This window comes from Setaria viridis, chromosome 3 (genome assembly GCF_005286985.2).
Source record: "Setaria viridis chromosome 3, Setaria_viridis_v4.0, whole genome shotgun sequence".
Lineage (NCBI taxonomy): Eukaryota > Viridiplantae > Streptophyta > Magnoliopsida > Poales > Poaceae > Setaria > Setaria viridis.
In genome coordinates this window covers 48,769,347-48,784,344 of record NC_048265.2, presented here as the reverse complement: position 1 = coordinate 48,784,344, position 14,998 = coordinate 48,769,347, and positions in this window count along the sequence as shown.

Below are 14,998 nucleotides of genomic sequence, written 5' to 3'. Positions count from 1 at the left end.
CCTCGCCGGGGGCAGCAATGTCCGACCGCCAATATTTACAATATGACCCCTGGTTTGGATCACGGTTAATAGTTGCGATCTAAATATTTATAAATTCACCCATGTAATTTACATATAACCTCCTAATTTGGATCGCAATTAATAGCGTGATCCGGTTATTTACACATAGCCCCCGGTAAAATCGCCTCGGCTCGTCCCGTCCGGCGGCGGCCGTTGCCGCCGCCGCCATCCTCGCTCTGCATTCCCCATTCCCCGTTCAATCCCTCCGTTAAGCTCTCCAATCCGCTTTTTTAGCGCAGGAGGTCAAGAAAGGACAGGAGGCGCGCGGTTCGTGGAGTGAACAGCCGCGAGCTTGACTTCACGCCGGCCGCCGGGAGCCCGTCAATGGCGGCTCGGACCGTAACTTGTTTGGCACAGGATCTGGCCTGATGCATTTGCTAGTTCATACACCTATGCTTAGACTGATACGACCCTTTGAGCATCGGTGCTGTTTTTTCTTGCTGTAATTGTGCCTGTATATGTTCAGACTTTGATGGCTACGTTCCATGACCTTTTCAGCTTCTCTCCCATGCAGGTTGCAGCCGACAGCCAGAGCAAGTGACCGTCGGTATCGTAGTAGAGATGCATGACACCAAAACACTCCACCACCTGTGAGAGACAAATTTGAACATCGAGGACAAGGATACTGAAAATAAAAGTTTACATTATTTGATCGAACTACAATGTCTTTGTGCACCATGCAAGACCACTTACTGCAGTCATCTACGTTCGACTTACTGCAATCACCAAAAGGACGTCATTGTATTTGCATTTGAGAATTGTGTTGGAACTGGAGCATTTGTGATCTAGAATGGCACTGAACATTTGAGGAACTTCTGCTGAACCTCTGAACAACAAAGCGGCCAGAACCGAAGATGCCAGCAGAGGAAGATATACAGAAATGAATTCATCACCACACCTTTCATTCTTACATATATCTGTCAGTTGCTCACGACATGCTGCTTGTTCTTGACATCTGTTGTTGTGATGAGAACCCATAATGTTAGCTTTTCTTCACGGGTTGTTTACCCTGGTACTTGACAAAAAGAAACCTGAAGATTCACTACGTTGCCTGATTTTTACACATCTTCTGATCGTTAGTAACTCAGCACTGAAGCTTCTTTTTTTTTTGCGGTAGGGATTTGCGGTTGCACAGTTGAAGTAAGGTTTGTGATCACTGATCAGGACAGCTCAGTTTGAGCGTCAGAATGGCGAGCAAAGGTAACCGTGAGACAAACGCATTCCGCATCTCATCTCCCGACGGCCGACGGGGCAGGGTAATTAGCGGCGGCGCGCGAGGGGGTCAGGACTCAGGAGACGGCGGCTTGGCGCGTGAATTCGAGGGAGGGGGATGCACGGAGGCGCGGCGCGGGGCTCGTGGAGACCCGCGGTGGCGGCGGGACCTCGCCGGTGGCAGCAATATCGCCGACCGCCGAGAATTTGCAAAATACCGTAGTTTGGATCGCGACTAATAATTGTGATCCCGACTAATAATTGGGATCTGAATATTTATAAATAAAATTTGGATCGGGATTAATACTCACGATTCAAATATTTACATACAACCCCTGGTATTTTGCAAAATTCCCTTCTGGTTCAGATCGGCTCGTCCGGTCCGGTGATGGCCGCCGCCGCCGTCGTCCTCGTTGTCGGAATCCGCATTCCCCTTTCAACCCTTACGCTCCGCTTCCTACCGTAGCAAGGATGGCGCACGGTTCTTCACCCTCCGAGTGTAGCAAAGCGAGCAGACGCGAGCTTGACTTCATGTTGGGGGAGCCCGGCCATGACGGCTCGTAACTGTAGCTTTTTTGCACCTGATTTAATCTGATGCGGTTGCTACTCACTTGTTTGGAAATTGGAATAATTTCCTTTGTTTTGGTTGCTAGAATTTCATTCAGAGTAGCAGACATGCAACTCTGTTTGGTTATTACAGTAGTTTATTTGGACAGCTAGAGCAAAGAACACACATGTTGGATTGGAGCTGAATAGGCTTGCCAAGGCTACAACTCGACAGCTTGGAAGAGGAGATCAATGAAGAAGAGGTTCATGAGGTCATTACTGATTTGGCTAGCGAGAAGGCGCTAGGGCCGAATGGTTATATTGGTTTGTTTTTCAAGACAGCCTGGTAGGCCATAAAGCATGACATAATGGTGGCAGTTACTTTCTTTTACCAGCAGCGTGGCCAACATTCAATCAACTCAACAAAGCACACATGGTTCTGATCCTAAAGAAAGCGGGCCACATTCAATCAACTCAACAAAGCACACATGGTTCTGATCCTAAAGAAAGCGGAAGCATACAGCATAAATTACTATCAGCCTATCAGTTTAACACACAACATCGCTAAGTTGATCTCCAAGCTAATGGCTAACTGGTTGGCACTGCACCTAAATGAGTTGGTGTCAAGAACACAAAGCGCTTTCATTAAGAGAAGAAGTATACATGACAACTTTCTGTTCACATAGAACCTGGTGAAGGTCCTGCATCGATCAAAACGTGCAGTACTTTTCCTAAAGCTGGATATAGCAAATGCGTTCGATAGTGTGAGGTAGGATTTCTTAATGGAAGTGCTAGAGCAAATGGGATTTGGATCAAGATGGAGGAGCTGGGTTTCTATATTGATGTCCACTGCCAGTACATCTGTGCTGCTCAATGGATCAAGGGGACCTTGGTTCAAGCATAGGACCGGACTATGGTAAGAGGATCCTCTCAACCCACTGCTTTTCATTCTAGCAATGGAACCACCGTAGAGAATGTTGAACATTGCAACTAATGAAGGCTACCTATCACCAATTCAGAACCGGGTAACAAAGGTTAGGATGAGCATGTATGATGACGATACGACAATCTTCCTTAATCCAATCAAAGAAGAAATCAGCATAAGAAATGATATACTGGACGAGTTCGGGGCAGCCTTTGGGCTACTGACCAACAGGAACAAGAGCGTTGTATACCCAATCCAGTGTGATGGCCTTAACATTGAGAATATAATGGAAAATTTGAGTTGCGGAGGCAAATGGAGGGCACCGCCTTGTCAGATGGGGAAAGGCTATCAGATCCAAAAAATTTGGAGGGCTGGGAACTATGGATCTTGATCTGTTTAGCCGGGTACGAGTGGTAGGACCTTGATCAGTCTTGGGTTGGCAGTGAAGCACTAGTTAATGAGACAGATAGACAACTCTTCAGAATGAGTGTTGTGGTAACCGTGGGGAATGGTTTGAAAGTAGAGTTCTGAAATTCTTCCTGGTTGCAAGGGAAAGCACCACGAGACCTAGCGCCGAGTCTGTACAAGCTTGCTTGGTGTAAGCACAGGAACATGTATGAGGAGATGATCAACCACAACTGGACAAGAGGGTTATGGCGAATGAGCACGACTGTAGAAATGGCGGAATTTGTGCAATTATGGGATTTGATGCAAAACGTCCACTTCACAGATAGGCTAGATGAGATATCCTGGAGATGGGCGCCGGATGGAGAGTACAGTGCTAAATCAACAGTTCAGTTTCAAAGCTCATTTTGTTCTTTTGAAGCCACATCAATTTGGAAGGCATGGGTGGAAGGGAAACACCGTTTCTCGGTATGGTTACTCATCCAAAACAAGATACTAACAACGGACAAGCTTGCTGCAAGAAATTAGCCATGCAATCCGGTGTGCTCGCTATGTCAAGCAGAGCAAGAAACGGCAGCAGATCTCTGTTTTGCACTGCCCACATGCAATATAGGTGTGGTCGCTGATCAGGAGTTGGACCAACAATTTGATATCTCTACCGACACCGGGATGTAACGTAGAAGATTGGTGGATCACATCACTACAAGGCTGAACAAGAAGCAATGGTGTACAAGTGCGGCACTTCATCTACACAATTTGGAATATGTGGAAGGAGAGAAACAAGCGCATCTTTGAAGGAGTACTGGCTTCCCCAACTTAGGTGCTGTTCTTCATCAAGGAAGAAATTAGCTTGCGATGGCAAGCACGTGGTCTCCGAGTGTTGATTAGTTTTTCTTTTTGTTAGAATTTATCTGTTTGAGTAATGAGTTTATGGGAAATCATGTAAAAGAACTGCATTCTCTCCTTCATATCGGGCTCCTACCTAAGTTAGTTTAAAAAAACTGTGTTTGGCACTCTACCACGCACCGCTGATTGACATAATAAGAATTTAGTTCTCCAACAGAAGAAGCCATCATGAGGAAGATATGCTTTTGCATTATCTTGGTACGTCAGAAAAACTGAATCTTTGAGGAAGTTCTGATGAACTCATCTACGCTTGAGCTTCGAGTTCCTGCCTCTGCATCTGCCTGCTTTATGGTACTGCAAATGGTAGGATCACTAGCTTTGATGCAGAGTAATCACTGGAACTAGTTAACCTACTTCAGTAGAAAGTGAGCACTGCCGCTTCCTCAACACTTGCCAATGGAACCTGTAGAGATCGAAAGGCATGTTTACACTCTAGTACTATATACTACAGGACAAAGATTGTCATGGTCGCCTTTTGGGCAACACAAAACTGAACTTCTGCAGTGACAGGCACAAGTAAGTGAAGGAAAGGTCAGTGTACATCTAATAATTCATAGAAGAGACAGAGTTTGCAGGGAGCACAACCAGGTCCTGACATAACCAAGCAACGTTGAATGACGTGCACTGGAAGAGTTCAAATCAGAGTGTGAGATGTGCCTGCATATATTCAGACCTTGATGCTTACGTTCCATGACTTGTTCAGAGCAAGTGGCCATCGACATTGTCGTAGATATGCATGACGCCAGAACACCCGAGGCAGATTTGCACATCAAGGACAGCGGACGCCATGGTTTGGTTTCCCAAGTTCAGTTTCCCTGAGCTCGTGTTCATACACCTGCTAACGTTAATAAGCCGGAACGTGGCGGCGAAGCGGCGTGCCAGGATGACGAGGAGCTACTTGATTGGCAATCGAGCGTGCGCGTTCGTGCAAGCCTTGCTCGGCTCTCGGGAGCTCACCGTCGCCGGACGGCGGCGGCAAGGGCGGCGAAGCAGGATGACGGGACCTAGCACTGAGCTTCAGTAATCTGGTGCCGGACGGGAGCTCGCCGGAGGGCGGCGAACGGGCGAAGCGCTCTGTCCCATTCTAACAGTAACAGCCCCGTTCGACGTTCGTGTGGGGTCTCCCTTGCTTAATCTCAGTGCCGGTGTGCACGCGTCGAGCGCGCGAGTTCATGCAAGCCTCGCTCGGCCCTCGGGAGCTCGCCGTCGCCAGAAGGCGGCGGCAAGGGCAGCGAAGAAGATCGGCAGGATGAACTTAATCTAGTGCGGTATCGGAGCTCGCCGGAGGACGGCGTAGAGGCCGGTGAAGCAGCGCGGCAGCCGGCGGGTCGCGGGACGACGAGAGGGCGGCGAAGCGCCCGGTCCCATTCAACCACCCCTTTGTATTGGGGCTCCCTTGATTAATCTCAACCGTGAGTTGAGGATTCAACGGCTCACAGCTACCTGGGGGTGGACGGTAAAATGAAATACCGTCCACCCCTGGCCACGGCGAGGGAGGCTAAGTGGCCAACGCCGCCCGCCGGCTGCTGCGCCGCGGCGAGGGAAGCCACGGAGAGGAGCCGAGAGACTCCTCGTCCCCCTACCAGCAGCGGCGCCAGCGACAGGCACCTCGCATATCGGAAGCAGCGTCGCCGCCGTAGTCCAGGCGCGCCGCGCGGGTGGGCGGTGATCGACCATGGCTTCGTCGATCGAGTAGCGAGCGCGGCGTGGCGGCGTGACCGCCGTCGCTTCTGCCGGCGGCTGGACTCGCCGTAATGTATGGAGAGGTGGATGGTGGTTACTGGTGAGGTGAGGTCAGAGGAGCAGAGCGAACAGTGGGCGTCGCCGCGTTGGGTTTTGCTTTGGGTGCGCACGCCGGCGGCCGGCCAGTGCAGGGGAAGCCATGAGCCCACTGCCATTGCATATCCTTGTGTAAGCAGGGTTTCAGATAACATCGTTGTTGCTGGTCTGGTCTCAGAGATTGCTGCAACTGATCGAGTAGTTGCAGTTCCCGACAGCGACTGAATGTACATGCTCTTCGAGATCAGAACTTGAGGATAACACAATTTCAGAGCTTTCCCAGAAAAGCGGTGCTGAAATTCGCGCACACCAAGGTGCCTGCATATGAATTTTCCAGGGGCTACTGCATCGCTGATGTAAGGTGAATTATCCGAACGCTGACCGCAACGGCATGCATCACGTCCACAGCTTCTTCTGCCTTCCGCAGCCTTCAGTAGCACTGGACAATTCCTGAAAACTGCCTGCTCTCAGCCTCTCACAGATTCAGACAACGCAACTGAACAGTTCATTAAGAGGCAAAGTTGTTTCCAAGAGCTCTTTTCAGACCGGAATCAGTAACTTTGTGTCCAAAATTAGCTCGTGACTGTGTCTGGATCTCTGCAAATAAGGTTGAAACCTCATGGTTAGTGCATGGTATTTGCATATGAAACTTCTTTAGGAAATCTAGCATCTCTAATCCAAAATGGAACTATCTGAACGTTGATCACACGAATCACATGCTTTCCTGCTCTGATATAGCCTCATATCCTCAACTATGTATATTGAGGAACTCCTTCTGAACCTCGGCGAGTAGCTCATAGGAAAAGCATTTTATCCAAGCATCCACAGAAATACTAGCATCTGATCCAAGGATGAAACCACAACTCTGCGTACAGTTGTAGTAGGGGTTTCTGATCCGGACAGTCAGTTTGAGCGTCAGAATGGCGAGCAAAGGTCGCCGCGCGACAGCCCGTTCCACATGCGCCGCCTTGCCGTTCGTCGAGCTACACCGGCTACAATGCCCCTAACTGTCTCTAGGCGCCGCGTGCTCTCGACGCGCCGGCCTTGGGGCATCAACATCTCGTCCCCCGACGGGGCAGGGCCGTTAGCGGCGGCGCGCGAGGGGGTCAAGAGACGGCGGCTTAGCGCATGGATTCGACTTACGGCGAGCAAGAGATGCACGGCGGCGCGGCGTGGGGCTCGCGGAGCCCAACGGTGGCGGCGCGACCTCGCCGGGGCCAGCAATGTCGCCGACCGCCAATATTTGCAAAACACCCCCCAATTTGGATCGCGATTAATAGTCGCGATCCAAATATTTACAAATACGACCCTATTCTTTACGAATAACCCCCTATTTTGGATCGAGATTGATAGTTGCGACCCGAATATTTACATATAGCCTCTGGTAGTTTTCAAAGACCCCCCTGGTTTGGATCGGCTCGTCCCGTCCGGCGACGGCCGCCATGGCCATCCTCTCTGCCGGAATCCGCAATACCCGACCGCCTTTCAATCCCTCCGTTGATTCCTCCGCCCTGATTCCTGCTGCGGACAGGAAAGGACATGAGGCCGGCGCGCAGTTCGTCGTCGTCGCCCTCCGAGCGGAGCGGAGCGAACAGTCGCTCCGGGCATGGCGGCTGACCTGACGCGGTTGCTACTTCGTACCTCTATGCTTAGGGCTGAAACTTCTTGGTTTGGAAACTGGAATAATTCGCAGACGTTTGAGGAGTAATCCTCCCCTGCTATAGTGCCATCTGTTCTTGCTGTAATTTCATCCCGAATTGCAGGCATACAACTCTGCTTGGTGCTGTACCAAATCATCGCTGATTGACATAAGAAAACCTGGAACAGAAGATGTGCTGGAACAAAGAGAGATGCTTTTGCATCATCTTGGACTCTTGGCATGCTTGGGCACTGAATGTTTCGAGTTGAGGAGATTCTGATGAACTCTTCTAGTCTTCTGCACCTGAGCTCTGAGTTACTGACTCTGCATCTGCCTGTGCTTTGTGGTACTGCAAATGGTAGGATACTTAGAAGGCGTAACTGGAAACAAGGATTAGCATCTGATTCAGTTATTCAAGGTATTACTAGCTCTGATGCAGAAATAGAACCGGAAGTAATTACCCACTTCAGTAAGAAGTTAGCATTGCTGCCGCTGCCGCTGCTGCTGCCTCTGCACTAGCCAAAGGCATTTCAAATCGTCATCACATATGGTGGCGGTTGTCACTGCCACGTCACATCTTGTCTCATGGCCAAGATATTTAGGCACATGAGATTGGATGCAAGCACCCATATGTTTGACATGTTCAGTATAGGGCAAAGATTGTGATGGTCGCCTTTTGCCTTTTTTGCGCTAGTCAAAACTGAACTAGTTTGGCACTGCACTTTTGTAGCGACGTCAGGCACGAGTAGAGTGAAGAAGATTCAGTGTACATCTAGCTCATAAAAAGAGACAGAATTTGCAGGATCGCAGTCAGGGCCTGACGGAACCAAATAACGTTGAATGTGCTAGCAGCAAACAAGCACAGTTGAGTTCAAATCAGAGTGTGAGATGTGCCTGTGTATGTTCAGACTTTGATGCCTCCGTGTTCCATTGACTTCTAAAAGCACGTGAGATGTTTGCAATTGCAAGTGGCCATCGGCATCGTAGCTCAGTAGAGATGCTCGTATGCATGACGCCGACCAAAACAACCGAGACAAAATTTGCACATCAAGATTCAATTTCATTGGTGTGAACACAGGACACGCACACAGCCTGCCATGGTCTGGTTTGCCTTGAGGTCCTGTCCTGTTCATAAACCTGCCGACGTTAAGCCGGACGGCGGCGGCGTGCCAGGATGACGCGAGCTACTTTAATTGGCAATCCAGCGCGCGCGTTCATGCAAGCCTCTCGCTCGGCCCTCGGGAGCTCGCCGTCGCCGGACGGCGGCGGCGAAGCAGAGCACCAGGATTACGAGAGCTAGCGCTGAACTTAATCTAGTTTTCAGTCTCTCAGAGTTTGCTGCAAATTGAGCGACGTCTGATAAATTGAGCGCAGCAACTGAACTGTTCCTGAAAACTGCTTGCAGGCTCTCAGAGATTCAGAGAACGCAAGTGCAGAGTTTATTCAGAAGCAAAGTTGTTTCCAAGCTTTTCTTTGAAACCAGAATTTGTAACTCTGCGCGGTCGCTTCCGGGTCAATGCAAATCACGAACATGACAAGTTGCCAACTGACGATATCTGTGGTCTTATTAAGAAGCTGTAAACCTATGCGACTACCGACTCGTCCATGGCAGCCGACTAGCAGTAGAGGCAGAGTTGAGTTCAGACTTGACAGTGAAAACCTTGCACACACTTCGCTGCGAAAAACTGCAAATAAGGGCATCATACATAGTTGAATTCAAAGTGAGATAGAATGATAGATGCGCATTGTCCTTTATGGAGAAAAGGTGAGATTTGCCTTGCGCATGTATGTTCAGACTTTGATGCGATGCCTACTACGCTCGTTGACATCTTCAGTTGCCTCTATCTTTCCATCCCTCTCCGTCAGCCATCACCATCAGCATCTCCGGAGCCAAGTAGCCATGAGAAAGATTACTCGCCGATTAACATAAGCAACAGGTAGACCCGCGTTGTAACCGAACTTTCTATCGTTCTATTCTTCTTAGTACAAAGATACGCAGCTCTCCTGCGTATTCTCGAGAGAAAAAAATATAAGCAACAGGTCACAATCACTAACTGTGCTATCAAAAAATCGTGATAGCTCGTGGTAGAGATGCATGGCGCCTAAACGCCCGACCAGAATGGAGGCGTACACTCCACCGGCCAACAGACCAAGTCGCATAGCAACATAATGCAAATTCTCAACATTCATGTCGTTGCATCTCAACCGCCGGTTTTCAAATTCCTCTCAAGTTCATTCAGACGTTGTTCCTGATCACAGCAAGATTTGGTCTACCCTCTTCAAGCAAATACAAGGCTATAGTAGCATCTCAACCGCCGGTTTTCAATTCTTTCTCAAGTTCACACGTTGTTCCTCACAGCAAGATTTGCTTTATAATTCAGCGGAACTTAACTTACTCGCAACCTCTTCAAGCAAAGACTAAGGCTATAGTAAGGTATGTTCAGTCCAGATTCCTAAACATTCATCAGAAATATGATAATAGGAAGATGCATGCATGGCTCCACACCTGTGCTTATCTGCTGATCTGCAAAGGATTACAGGTCATGCGAAATGCGTGTCAATTTGTGCCATTTGTTATTCTAGCACCGTACGTCATGTGCTTATCTGCTGATCTGCAAGAAAATGTTTTTCTGCTAAAATTGGTACTCACCAGCGGACATCCTGATTATGATTATGATTATGATTAGCCACCACACTAATAAGGATGCATGATACACGGGCAGATGATGAATCACTGACAAGTTCTTTAATCAATCCATCGGTTGTTTGTTTCCTTGAGGAAGCAACAAGCAACACAGGAGAGATAGGCAGCCAATAGAAAAGAGTGGGTACCTTCTCGATCAGAAACTGAAGGTACTATGATGATGCATGCAAAGAGGTTAGAAAGTCAGAACACGGCGGCAGATGATAATGGCGTTTCCTTATGGTCTTATGGATAGTTTTTTTTTTCTGCAATCCAAATGTACGGTTGATTATTTACAATGATCATCTGATTACTTGCACTAAACCCGGCCACGTGTGATTATTAAAGGTCTAGTACAGAAGCTAATGACGTGTGTTAAGATCCATTATTGAAGGTTGACATTGTCTTTCAGCAAACTATAGAACAATTGCTTTGATTATTGAAGGTTGACTTGTGCTAATGACTTGTGTTGTACAAACTATAGAACAATTGCTCTCATCATATAAGCAAACTCAGATTCTCCGTTCCTTCCATCAAGCAACAATAATGCAGGATAACAAATTGACGTCGTTGACAGAGGTATCCTTGTCTGCAGAAAAGGTCAGAAGACACGTCGGATTCGAGGTGGCAAAGTCAGAAGGGGACGTCGCTGCCACACCCTAGCTACGCGCCAAGAAAGTCCAACACCTCCGTACGCACACAAGTGTACGACGACTAGCGAGCGTGGCCGCGTCACCCGTATATGCACGCAGCGGTACCGACCGACTAGTGACTGCAACAATGTAATAATGAAATTAAAGGATTATTTGTACATTTCCTGTTGTATACGACTGGGATACTGTTATTCCTTCATCCAAATATGCAACGCGGTTGCGCACGAGTGTTACATGTTTAGTAAGTTTATTAGGAACGTGGAGTAAGCAAACTAGCAATGTAATCAATGGATGATTATCAACTGCAATTTTCTGTTTAGTCCATCCTTCTCATCAGAAAAATCTGACCAGCAACTGTGTAAGTCAAATATTGTTCAAGTTTTTGGTATTTTTTGCATGCCATTTTCGTCTTGCGACTATGCCATGGCATGTCTAGAGGATTAGTTAGGCAAAAAAAATCTTTATTGCAGTTTTACAAAATACATCTAATCTGAGTACATAGTATTGGAAGTTTGTTTTACATACTATTTAATCTTTTGTTGTTACATGTTTGTATGTACTATGTGATATATGCAGAAATGCCCGTGCGTTACTACGGATCTTTACACGCTCTCAGGTTATTATTCTCTTGTTTCATGTATGCTCGCTTAGCTTCTATATTGATGTTGTCACCTCCACGCCACCACCCGTGCTTTAGCCAAAGCCTACGCGGATAGCGGTCTGTATGATGGTGAAGAGCCACATGAGAGGTTGGGGTTCCGTTGCTGGATGGCTGGACCACCGACTATTGGAATTTCATGATTTTCTTAGAGTTTCTCCTTTTTAGGAAGATTTAGAGCACCCAAGAGAGAAATATATTAAAATAAAAGACCTCATGATGTTGAAGTTTAGATAACTTGATATTGAATACAAAGGTAACTAAATAAAGCTATAATGTGAAAATGTTAAATCACCGAGTATTGCACAACGAAGATCGTCATAACTGGTAAGTAACTCTCCTGGGAAATATACAAAGATACGAAATGACATTCACGTGTAGCAGCCTAATTATCTAATGCAGCCCAAACTGGCCCACCACACCCAACCGGCCAACTCCCTGAATTCCGCAGCCTTGGTATCCCTCACCTCTTTCTCTCGATCTCCCTCGCGGCTCGCGCCGTCACGAGCTCTCCGTCCCCCACTACGACTGGGTGAGGAGGCCGTAGCCATGGTGAGGAGCTCATCCAGCGCCATGGTATCTCCCCGCTGTTCCGCCCTCTCGGTCTCTCGTTTCTATTCACGTCGGGATGCTTGAGTCCGATGTGCCGCTAAGGTTTAGCCGGCGGCGGCCGCTGCCCACTCTGAAATCCTCCTCCCACACGCCAGCGACCCTCCCCCCCCCCACGCCATCGCCCCTGTCCACCTCCTTCCACCCTCCTCCTCCCCAGCGCAGGACCAGGTGCGGCCGGCGGTGAGGCTCCTGCCCGGTGGCGCCCCTTGTCGGCGGCTCCCAGTCATCCCTATCACGGAATCCGATGGCATCCACACCCTCACGGTAGTGCCCTTGTCATCCTCCCTCCGCCCTCCTCCCAGGAGATCTGTAAGTGGCCCAAATTAATTCCTCCCTTTCTGTTAGTGACCAAAACCGATTGGAATATACACAATAATATGTAAGAATTCTTTTATTTAGCTTTGTCGTCACGGTTGTTTTGCTGCCCACATGCACAGACTGCGGGTTGATTCCATGAAAGTTTAGGGGGCTTTTTTGTAAAATATGACGATGGTTGAACTAATCCAAGGACTGGGGGTTGGTTACGAAAAAGTTGAGGAACTTTTTTGCAAAATAACCATGATGGTTGGAAGAAACAACCACACTTTAATATTAATGTATGTGTGTGTATGCTCCCTCTATTCTTAAATATATATCGTTTAGGGTAAGCAAATTAGTAATTTTATTAGGAACGTGGAGTAAGCAAATTAGCAAGCAACGGGGATTATTATCAATTGCAATTTGCAATCCAGTCCATCATGTGACCTTATCACCAACAAAAGCTAACCGCCAACTATATAAGTCAATTTTTTTTCAGGTTATGGTATATATTTTTGTCTTTGCTTCGTCTTGCAACTATGTGTTTGGCATGTGTTCCACAAAAAAAAACTATATTTTGGCACGTCGAGAGGATTAATTAGACAAAAACCTTTTATCGCACTTTTATGAAATACTATTTAATACTCGTTGCATAGTATTGAATCTTTAGTTACATACTAGAAAAATTTATTGTTACACAACTCTATGTATTATGTGTATCATGCTATATTTAACGGAAAATGGATATGCAACCCAGACTTGTGTTACTTGTTATCACCATATATAATTAAGTTGACACGGTTAGCCAATGCTCTTCTGACTCCTCTCAGATACCTTTGGCCTCCATCTGCTCATCGATATGTCATTCAGTTGTTCAGTTTAGTTTCTTGATTTCGCAATGTCAGACCTCAGGAAACACTGGATAATTTTATTAGGAACATGAAGTAAACAAACTAGCAATGTAAACAGTGCATGATTATCAATTGCAATTTTCTGTTTAGTCCATCCTTCTCATCAGCAAAATCTGACCAGCAATGGTATAAGTCAAATATTGTTTCAAGTTTTTGGTATTTTTTGCATGTCATTTTCATCTTGCGACTATGCCATGGCATGTCTAGAGGATTAATTAGGCAAAAAAATCTTTATTGCAGTTTTACAAAATACATCTAATCTTAGTACATAGTATTGGAAGTTTATTTTACATACTATTTAATCTTTTGTTGTTACATGTTAGTATGTACTATGTGATATATAACACATGCAACCCAGACATGTGTTACCTGGACATGTGTTTACTTGCTATGTTGATATAAAATTTGACACGGTTAGCTATTGCAACTTTGACTCCTAGGCTGTGTGATTGGTAGAGTGCATAGCCCCTATCCAGGCTTGTGTAATGCAGCCCCTTGGCCTCCATCTCCTCATTGATCTATCATTCAGTTGCTCAGTTTGGTTTCTTTGGTTTTACAAAGTCAGACCTTAGGAAGCACTGGACATTTTTATTAGGAATGTGAAGTAAGCAAACTAGCAAAATAATAATCAAGGGATGATTATCGTCAGTTGCAATATGCAGTTTAGTTCATCCTTATCATCAACAAAGTATAACCACCGCACCTACTACGTAAGTCAATTTTTGTTCAAGTTCCGGTATTTTTGCCTTCATTTCATCTTGCAACTATGTCTTGGCATGTCTCTGATAGAATTAATTAGAAAAAAATCTTTTATTGTAATTTTACAAAATACTATTTAATCTTAGTTCCGTAGTATTGAATCTTTAGAAATGGAGGAGTCGCATATGCAACCATGTAGTTGGGCAACGTACCTTATCACCCTTTACCCGCGTTACTTGTTCATAATATAACATGGATATATAAGTTGACCCTAAGCTAACTTGCCAGCAGGCCAATAGATCTGTGCACGATCTTGCAAAGTCAGAGCTAGGGATGAGAAAACAATCAATGGATGATGCTTCCTTCAGTATTAATAGTTTGAGACGTCCAATTTAATTTATTAATTCACATCCTTATCTGAAAAAAACATTGAACATCCTGTACTCATGTGCATATGCAGGTCCGTTTATTTGATCGATTTTGAAACTTGGTTTCCATGACAAATTTGCTGCAGGTAAATGCTCCAGCGCTAGTATTTGCTGCAGGTAATTCAGTGCATATCACGGCACTGAATTAGTTTTATAAGTTTTTGGTTCTGAAGTTATATAAGTTTCTGGTTCTTCTTTGCCAAAGCTTTAGTACTTTCTGTCTGCTAACTGAAATATCCCATGCATGATAGGCAAGACGATTCTCTTGGACAAGTCTATCTAAGTCGTTCCGGAATTTGTTTTGGTTAATTGTGCACCTCTTGTCGCGAGCCAAATGCTGAATAGTCAAATTCGTGCAAATCAAAGCCAAGATGACTAGTCAAATTGAGTAGAGATTGGACTCTGCACCGTACATAAAACATAGTCTTGATTCACTGCAGACGTCCATGTGACAGTGCTGGCATAAGATTGCAAGCAAAAACGTGAAAGCAACGTACACCACCTACGCCAAGTCTCCAGTGTACAAACGATGAGAGTTGTTCTTCACATGCAATGGGTGTTTTATCGTATCTTTTTATTCCAAGT